This window comes from Euphorbia lathyris, chromosome 1 (genome assembly GCF_963576675.1).
Source record: "Euphorbia lathyris chromosome 1, ddEupLath1.1, whole genome shotgun sequence".
Taxonomy (NCBI): Eukaryota; Viridiplantae; Streptophyta; class Magnoliopsida; order Malpighiales; family Euphorbiaceae; genus Euphorbia; species Euphorbia lathyris.
In genome coordinates, this window is record NC_088910.1 from 142,833,338 (window position 1) to 142,841,513 (window position 8,176).

Here is an 8,176-nt window from a genome sequence, read left to right on the forward strand (position 1 = left end):
TCTTTTCTTCCTTGGGCTGAATTTTGGTATAACACAACTTATCATGTGTCTATTGGGATGACTCCTTTCCAAGCCCTTTATGGACGCCCATCCCCTACAATTCCTTTTTATCATGGAAACAGTAGCCATGTATATGAAGTTGATCAGGCCTTGGAGACTCGTAATGCGGTGCTTAAACAGCTCAAAGAGAATTTGCAGGCTGCTAATAATCGAATGAAGCAACAAGCTGATTCTAAAAGGAGAGATGTTGAATTTGAAGTTGGAGACTTTGTATTCCTGCGATTACATCCGTACCGGCAGCAATCCGTCTTTAAACGTGCCTATCAAAAGCTTGCATGTCATTTCTTTGGACCTTATCAAATTGCGGAAAAAATTGGTAAGGTGGCTTATAAACTCACATTGCCACATGGGTCCCGTATACATCCGGTTTTTCACGTGTCTTTGCTGAAAAAGAAGATAGGAGATGCTATTACTACCAGTGTTGATTTACCCCCGATTGTTGAGGATGGTGAAATTCAGTTGGTGCCAGAAGCTGTCTTAGATACGCGTTGGGTCAAAAGAGGGTCCAAAATAGTTGAAGAAAGTCTAATTAAATGGAAGGGTTTACCCACTGAAGATGCCACATGGGAAGACGCTCAAGCAGTGCAAGATCAATTTGTGAATTTGAACCTTGAGGACAAGGTTCCTGCTCCACGAGATGGTATTGATAGACCACGAAGATCTCAACGATTGCCGAAGAGGAACCCACGATTTATTGATTAGGAACTGCCACGTTTACAAGGAATTGAAGTGGGTCAGTAAACTTAGAGTTCTAAAAGAAGTGGGGTTTATGGTTTGAATAAATTAAATCAGCAGCAACTGATTTTGTTTTGCTGAATAATAGGTCAAGTAGAATATCTTTATGTAACGTGCATTTGTTATTGTTTTCCTATTTTTTAGAGATAGCTGCTAGAAAATAGGGATAGTAGTTGAAATTTCTTTGTATTTAAACTCTGAATTAGAACTGAATAAAGGGGAGAAAAAAATACTTTCAATAATTATCTGTGGTTAATTCTCACCCTAAGCAGAATATTTTCTTTGCCAATTGAGTAACTGATTGGGACCTATCACAATCTCTCAGCATAAACAGTTCATTCCTAATTTTTCTATCAAATATATTAACTGTAACAATCATGTCTAATAAAATCTAATAACAGCAATCAGAAAAGTCAAATTCCCAACAAACAAATCCATATATAGTCCCACTATAAATAAAACATACGGGCCACATGATCTACAGTACAATTCAAAAATTTGTTTTATATGGACGTACAATGAAAGTACAGATCAAGGTACTACCTCAGCGCTTAAACCTATTTGTAATACTAGCAATGTAGATTATCACAATATGGAACCATAAATAACAGTATTTCACATGTGCATCACATGATCAACTTCAAGTTCGAAACAGTAGTTCAAACACAGTAACAAACAAACTTGACTTGGCATAGATATCTGGCAGAATGTGTCAGAAAGACCCAAAAAAAAAGTTCGTTACCATGATTAAAGGGCTTGTGATGGCCCTTTTCTTCCTTTTCATGGATCCCATCAAGCATAGAGATGAAAAATTCATGAGCATCCTATTGTTCATAACTTGCCAAGTTAGAAGCGTGTTGCCACCAACTGTAATCAGTACAATCCAAATCAACAAGAATGAGAAAAAATCAGCATAAAGAAAAGTACAAAGCAAGGATCCAAGACAAAAAAAAAAGTGAAGCCATTCAAAATCAGATCTCGAAGGGAACTAATTCTGTCAATGCAATATAACGGAAAACTATATGAGGACCCACATTACGCCAAAACTCACTCAAATACCAATTGAAAAAAAAGGAAAGCACAGACTGTTCGATACCTATACAAAAACTTTGAGGGGCTGTACCGCGATCTATCACCGGGAAAGACAGCTGAAAACATGGCGTCCATATCACAAGCCAATCACAACTTCGCATTCTTGCTGTCCCCATTACTTGCATTCCTCTTTCCAGCACTGCCAATATTGCTAACAACGTTTTTCTTCTGACAATTGTACCGATTATGTCGATCGCTCAATAAGTAATTCCTCAAAAGTGGCGTATGAAGCAATGCCTGAAGCACCGAGTTTATAAAACAGGTATTTCCTAGGTTATTCAATCCTCGCAATCCCCTTGGCAAATCAAAACCATCATCTATCGGACTAGAGCCACTCTCCATTAACACGCGGTCCCGAACATCAGGAGACCACGGGCAAATAATATAAGAACCCACAACAAGGCACGATGAGAAGGGTCAAAAGATCGCTTGCATCACAGACCTATTGCACAAGGAGAAAATACGGTAAATTTCATCAGGATATAGATTAAAACAATTAATAGAGATGCATCATAAATCAACCTACAATGTTTGTCAAACATCTTTTAAGGAAAGAGCAGAAGAAAGATCGCTTAAAAAGGAAGAAAGCGCAAGTAAAACAAGCTCATCCACACCTTCCACATAGATTGGATTAGGTAAGCCAGCCTGCTAGGATTGGTAAAGTCTTCTTTTCGAGATGCTGATACTATGACCAATCATCACAGAGGAATACTTGAGAATTACAAGCAAGAACAACAGCAAGATCGATCGTGATATCTCAATTTGACGATAGTCCATTAAACACAGACCTAAGATTCTAATACAATTAAACAAATAACATTGGTGACTACTAACTACATAAATTAGAGATCTAAGATTCTAATCCAATTAAACATAATTTGTTCTTTGCCTTCAAAATAGCATACATATATGTAGCAACACAAAGACAACGAACTGAGCTAGAAGAGATTTACCTTTAGCTTTCTTACAAAGCAGCAGCTTTAGTGATTTAGCATCCTAGTGGGAAGATTAAGATGATGTATTGTCCATTTCTAGCTAGTGAGGTGATAGAAATGAACCCTAGCCATTATGTTTCTACGATTATTCCATTCCCGCCTCCTGTATCTGCCGATGTTACTTCTGATTACCAAAACAAGCCTGTTCAGTTTACTCGTGTTAAGCTTCTTAGGCCTACATGATACTCTAGCACTTGGCCATGCTTATCGCCTTGTTACTACTCAAGGTCAGATCAATTCCTCTTCACCCTTCTTCTCACTTCCTGCATACCTTCCCTCTCTCACGCTCTGATTTTCTCCATCTCTTTTTGTCTGTAGAAGTTATCAAGGTTTTAAGAGCCAAGAAGCACGCGAAAATGACGACGCAGCAACCAGATTCAGAGGAACATATAGCTTCAGATTCTGAGAATGGAAGCAAACCCGTCAGTATGTACACAAATAAAGATAAAGATCATCAGGTATGTATATATGTGTTTCTCACTCTTTTTATCTCAGAATATTTTTCCAGATTCTTGTATATGTCCTGAAACCTCACCTGTTCTTTGAACAAGTTCTATTTCATATATAATCAACAAAAGGACATTGGAAACAGCTATTAGTTAAACTCATCACATGCATTAGCCATCATTTTATATCATGTAGTTTATTTATCTATTAAAAATATATCACTGTCATAAAAATTAATAAACTCATTTTCATGATAAATTATTTATCCCTTTATATATATAAAGGTTAAGTTTGTTCTAATTCTTAATAAATTTTTAGTTTACACACAAAAATAAATTATTATAGTTGGCATAAACCTTCATATTTTAAAGTTAAAATAGTATTAAGTAATCCTTATATATTAAGATAAGGTACTATTTAGACCTTCCCAAATATATTAATATTCACTTAGATAGGTATCCCAACCAAATATATATAAAAAATTTAATTAACAACTTAACAAAAATTATTCTTTAATCTTAAAAACTTAGCTCCAACGTGACTCGAGCGTTGATTATTAGACTCCGAAAGTGTCATCAACATTGTTTGAACAAGAACAATTAGTTATAATTAAGTCTCACTCAATTTATAATTTGATCCTTGAATTTTTGTACTGATTTATAAATTGATCCAAGTAAAATTTTTGTTATCATATAAATACATAAATTATGGACACCGACATGACAATTGACCATTATAAAAAAATAAAAAAATAAAAAATAATATGAGGTGACCAATGTGTCTGGTAAACTTACCTCATCTTACATAAATGATCTTGTCCCCTCAACTACTTTTTGTCACTCACCGATCAATGTGCTATATAACATTCTTATTCCTTTTTCAATTTTTTTTTTATTATTTCCTATTTGATAGCTTAGTATGGTATAAGACATTTACATAATTAATCAAAAGAGAATTAAGCAAACAAATCTCTATCAATTCCTAACTAACAAACCAATATTTTTTCTTTTACATATTAACCTTTCAATTTGATATATTAAATTTTCCTTCAATTATAATCACATACATTTACTTCCCCCAACTTAGTTAAAATTAATATTGTCAGAACTGAACTAGACATCAAACTGAATTTATAGTTAGATCATAGGTCATTTCAAAATATTATGTGATTTTAAATTTTGTCATTTAAGATATTATATGATTTTAAGTTTTGTGATTTATCATTATCGTTCAAGTTCAAGGAGCTTGATATATTAAGGCATTATGTGATTTTAAGTTTTGTGCTAAAAAGGGTAAGTAGCGGTTCAATTCGGTTAATAACTTAACCGAATTGTCGATTAATTGAAATAAAATTCCTTTCAAAATAAAAAATTAACCGAACCGAATCAACTTAATAATTGAATATAACATAACCAAATTTTATAGGGTTGGTTTGCTTATATCACTGGACAAAATTTCCTATATTTCAATTGAGTGTTCAAAATAATATCTTGAAATTTTGTCAAAGTGTCACACCAAGCAATACGGATCATTGAACAATTAACTTCTCTTCATAAAATTTAAACATTATCATATACTAAACACAAAATAAAAAATAAAAAATAAAACAGGTTCAAGCTTAAACATGTACCATCAATGCAATTACGATTTATCTAACACACTTTTTAGTCCTTCTATTTTAATAACACACTATTTAATCCTTTATTTATGCTATATTCAAGAATTTAGTCCTTAAATATTTAAATTATCAAACAATTTAGTCGCTCTATAAAAGACTAAACTGTTGAATATAATAAAATTAAAAACAAAATGATATTCTGTAGATTTAACAACACCGTAAAGCATCCCCGTGAGGCGCCGTTGGGATCGGTCGGGGGCACTCCGATGCCTAAATCAGTAAATTTCTTAAGAGAATAAACTGTAATGACAAAGTAGGGATAGAAGAGTGTGTAAGTGTAACTTTATTGTCATGTTACAAGGGTATTTATATAGATTTGAGTGATGACTATAATAACTTTCTCTTAATCCCCTTTTAATGAAGAGTAATGCTCTTTTAATATAGCTTAACTCTAGCCTCTAATCTCCGAGCTCTTGCAGGTTTTAGGATATCATCAATGCTAGTTTATTGCTAGAGAGTTACGCCGTATAGCTGCTTGTCTCTCCATAGAGGTCGATCGTCATATGAGGCGGATCCTATATTCTTCTTTGGATGGGCGGATCTTTGTAAGAATCCATGACATGACACCGTATTTCCCACTATGTACTGCTTGTCGGATCATAAGATGGGCTTATGGGACGACACCGTATTTCCCACTATGTACTGCTTGGCGAATCATAAGATGGGCTTATGGGACGACACCGTATTTCCATATGTACACCATATATGCCCAGGAGGCGGGTCTTGATCTTGCCTTTTTCCCTTCAAGCCCTCTCTATGAGGGAATATCTTCAGCTTAGTCCTCCATGTTTTGTGGCGGATGTTATCAGAAGCCCCCCTAAATAGCCTTTCAAGTTCTTTAGGACTTCTCAGCTTCCCACGTGCCGATGGCATTTATTGCGCCTGACAGACACCTTTATCCATGCCAGTGATATCCTTACAGGTGGCAGTTCTTGATGCAAATTTCTAAACTACTTAATCATTTCACTAAGTAGAAAAGGTTTCCTTTCAATCTTCTTTCATCTCCTCCGATTATTTCCAGCTATCTGCAGAAGCTTAATCCCTCTCTCTGCCTCTCGATCTTTCATGCAAGTTCATACTTCTTGTTGCAATTTTTAATGCTCCTTTCATCTTCTACTTCTTCTTCCGAAAGAACTTTGAATTTAATCTATTCTTTGGTGCCTTCTTCGCTTTCTATTCCCATTATGATTATGAAGGTGATGGGTGCCGAATCCACCAAAAATAATACCAACTTTCCCTAAGCGAATAATTTGTAATAGAGCAAGTAGAGGTCGAACCCAAGGGAATAATATTGATTTAAAACTTCTAACGACCTAACAAAATAATTAAATGGGGGTTTAAAATTGTTGAGTTTATTAAATTAAAGATAGCAAGTAAAAGATCAAACAAAACAAAACAAGAATTTATAATGGTTTGTGAATAATATTTGGGCGAGTTCGGTTAAGGAAAATCGCGGGATAATTCATTCGTTAACGATCATTGATAGACAAAATTACATCCTCATTTTTTGGTCGGGTCAGTTTGAATATTCTTCCTTAATAACGATCTAATTAAGCACGGCAAATAACTAGATCCTAATCAACAAACAATCTTATCTCAGCGCCTAAGATTTAATTTATTGACAGCTTAAGAATTAAAAGAACCTGATCTTAGTTAATCGTCTCTCAGCGTCGGTGATTTTTGGACTAAATTATCTGTTCATTTGACTGAGATAAACCCAACTTGATTCATGTTAATGTCACGCGGAATACAAACTCAGGTTTGTCAGACTTGGGTCCGTTCTTCCAAACACGAAACTAGCTTGGTTCAAATAGTCAATAGCTACCTTGTTTAGTTGTCTTAGGTGAAACTCTAATAAACCAAATCAGCCCTATGATTATTCAATTCGATAAACAACCTGCAGTAATCATTCATGGAACAAATAACCAATTGAGAATAATTCTCTGAACACGATGAACAAATAAATGACTTAATAAATGGAAGAAAAGAGAAATACAACGATCTCACGATAACGGGGAAGAATCCCTTGAACTATCCCTTAACCGAAATTAAAAAGTTAGCTATCAATAGCCATGAACGTATATGTTTTTTCTGCCGGAAAACTAAATGTAAACACTGATATCTCCGGGTATGGAAAATCTGTCGTTCTTATGTCTCTTACGGCCCTCAAAATAGGGAACTCAATCCCTTTCAATTTGCTTCAGAATCTTTTTCCAAATTTGAAATTAATTGCCTCCCCATTTGTCTACTACAATTTCGTGCTTCAGCTGAAATTCTTGTTCTCAAATTGTTTAATCCGGATCAGGAAAGCAATCCTACTCGAACCAGGAAACTGTCAGCCCGTAACTGCCTTAGTCTTGTGCAAGACTAACTCTGACTCAGACCAATATCTGCCCAATCAGCTCCGGATCACGACCCGACATCAGCTCAGCCCAAATTGAGCCCAATTTATCTCCTTTTAGTCGTCATTGGCCTGTAGAGATGGAAATACACTAATTTTGATTTGACAAAATTGTTTAAGTGTAATTAAAAATATTCTAAACACACTAAGTTTAAATGCTTTGATTTATTCTACTAATGTGTTTGTTCAATGTTGAGTTAAATTGTTTATAAGACACAAAGATTAAAAGGCCCAAAGCCCAATACGGAAGTCAAAAGCCCAAGTCAAACAGTTTAAGGCAACTTGGCCCGCGTATGTCAAAACGCTGTCGTTATGTACAAAACGCAGCTCAGCGGAAGAAGGATCTAGAAGTCCTTCGTGGAACAACTTCGGAACGAAGCTGCTGAGTTGATTCGACAAAGAGTACAAGACAGCAGCTGAGCAAGAACAACTTCCAGACAAAGTGTTTCCACTTTGGGTAAAGTTCAGAAGACACAGAATGCTGTCTAGTTGACCTTACCATAAATGGAGAGACATTCTGCCGAGCTGACCAAAAGCTGACCGAGGACAGAAGATACTCAAATATGATTGGCCGAGAGCTCTGAGCAAGACAGGATGACAACGACAGGAAGCCGTTTCCCTTCAACGGTTATTTCGAAATTCGAAATGACCGACACCTCAGACGTCTCTATAAATAGAGCCCTTCAGTTGTTTCATTCTATACAGAACTTGATCAAGCCATTACGCTGACCAAATTTCTATGCAAAGTTCTGCAAGAAAAAGCAAAGC

At 35.4% G+C, this 8,176-nt stretch overlaps 1 long non-coding RNA gene across 1 annotated transcript; it reads right to left on the reverse strand.

Annotated features, from left to right (window-relative positions):
- Nucleotides 1-1,258: 1,258 nt before the first annotated feature.
- LOC136217711 (uncharacterized) lies at nucleotides 1,259-2,021 on the reverse strand. The gene is made up of 2 exons (XR_010683527.1): nucleotides 1,892-2,021; nucleotides 1,259-1,662 (listed from the first exon to the last, which is right to left on the reverse strand). It is a non-coding gene; the product is annotated as an uncharacterized lncRNA (long non-coding RNA).
- Nucleotides 2,022-8,176: the final 6,155 nt, after the last annotated feature.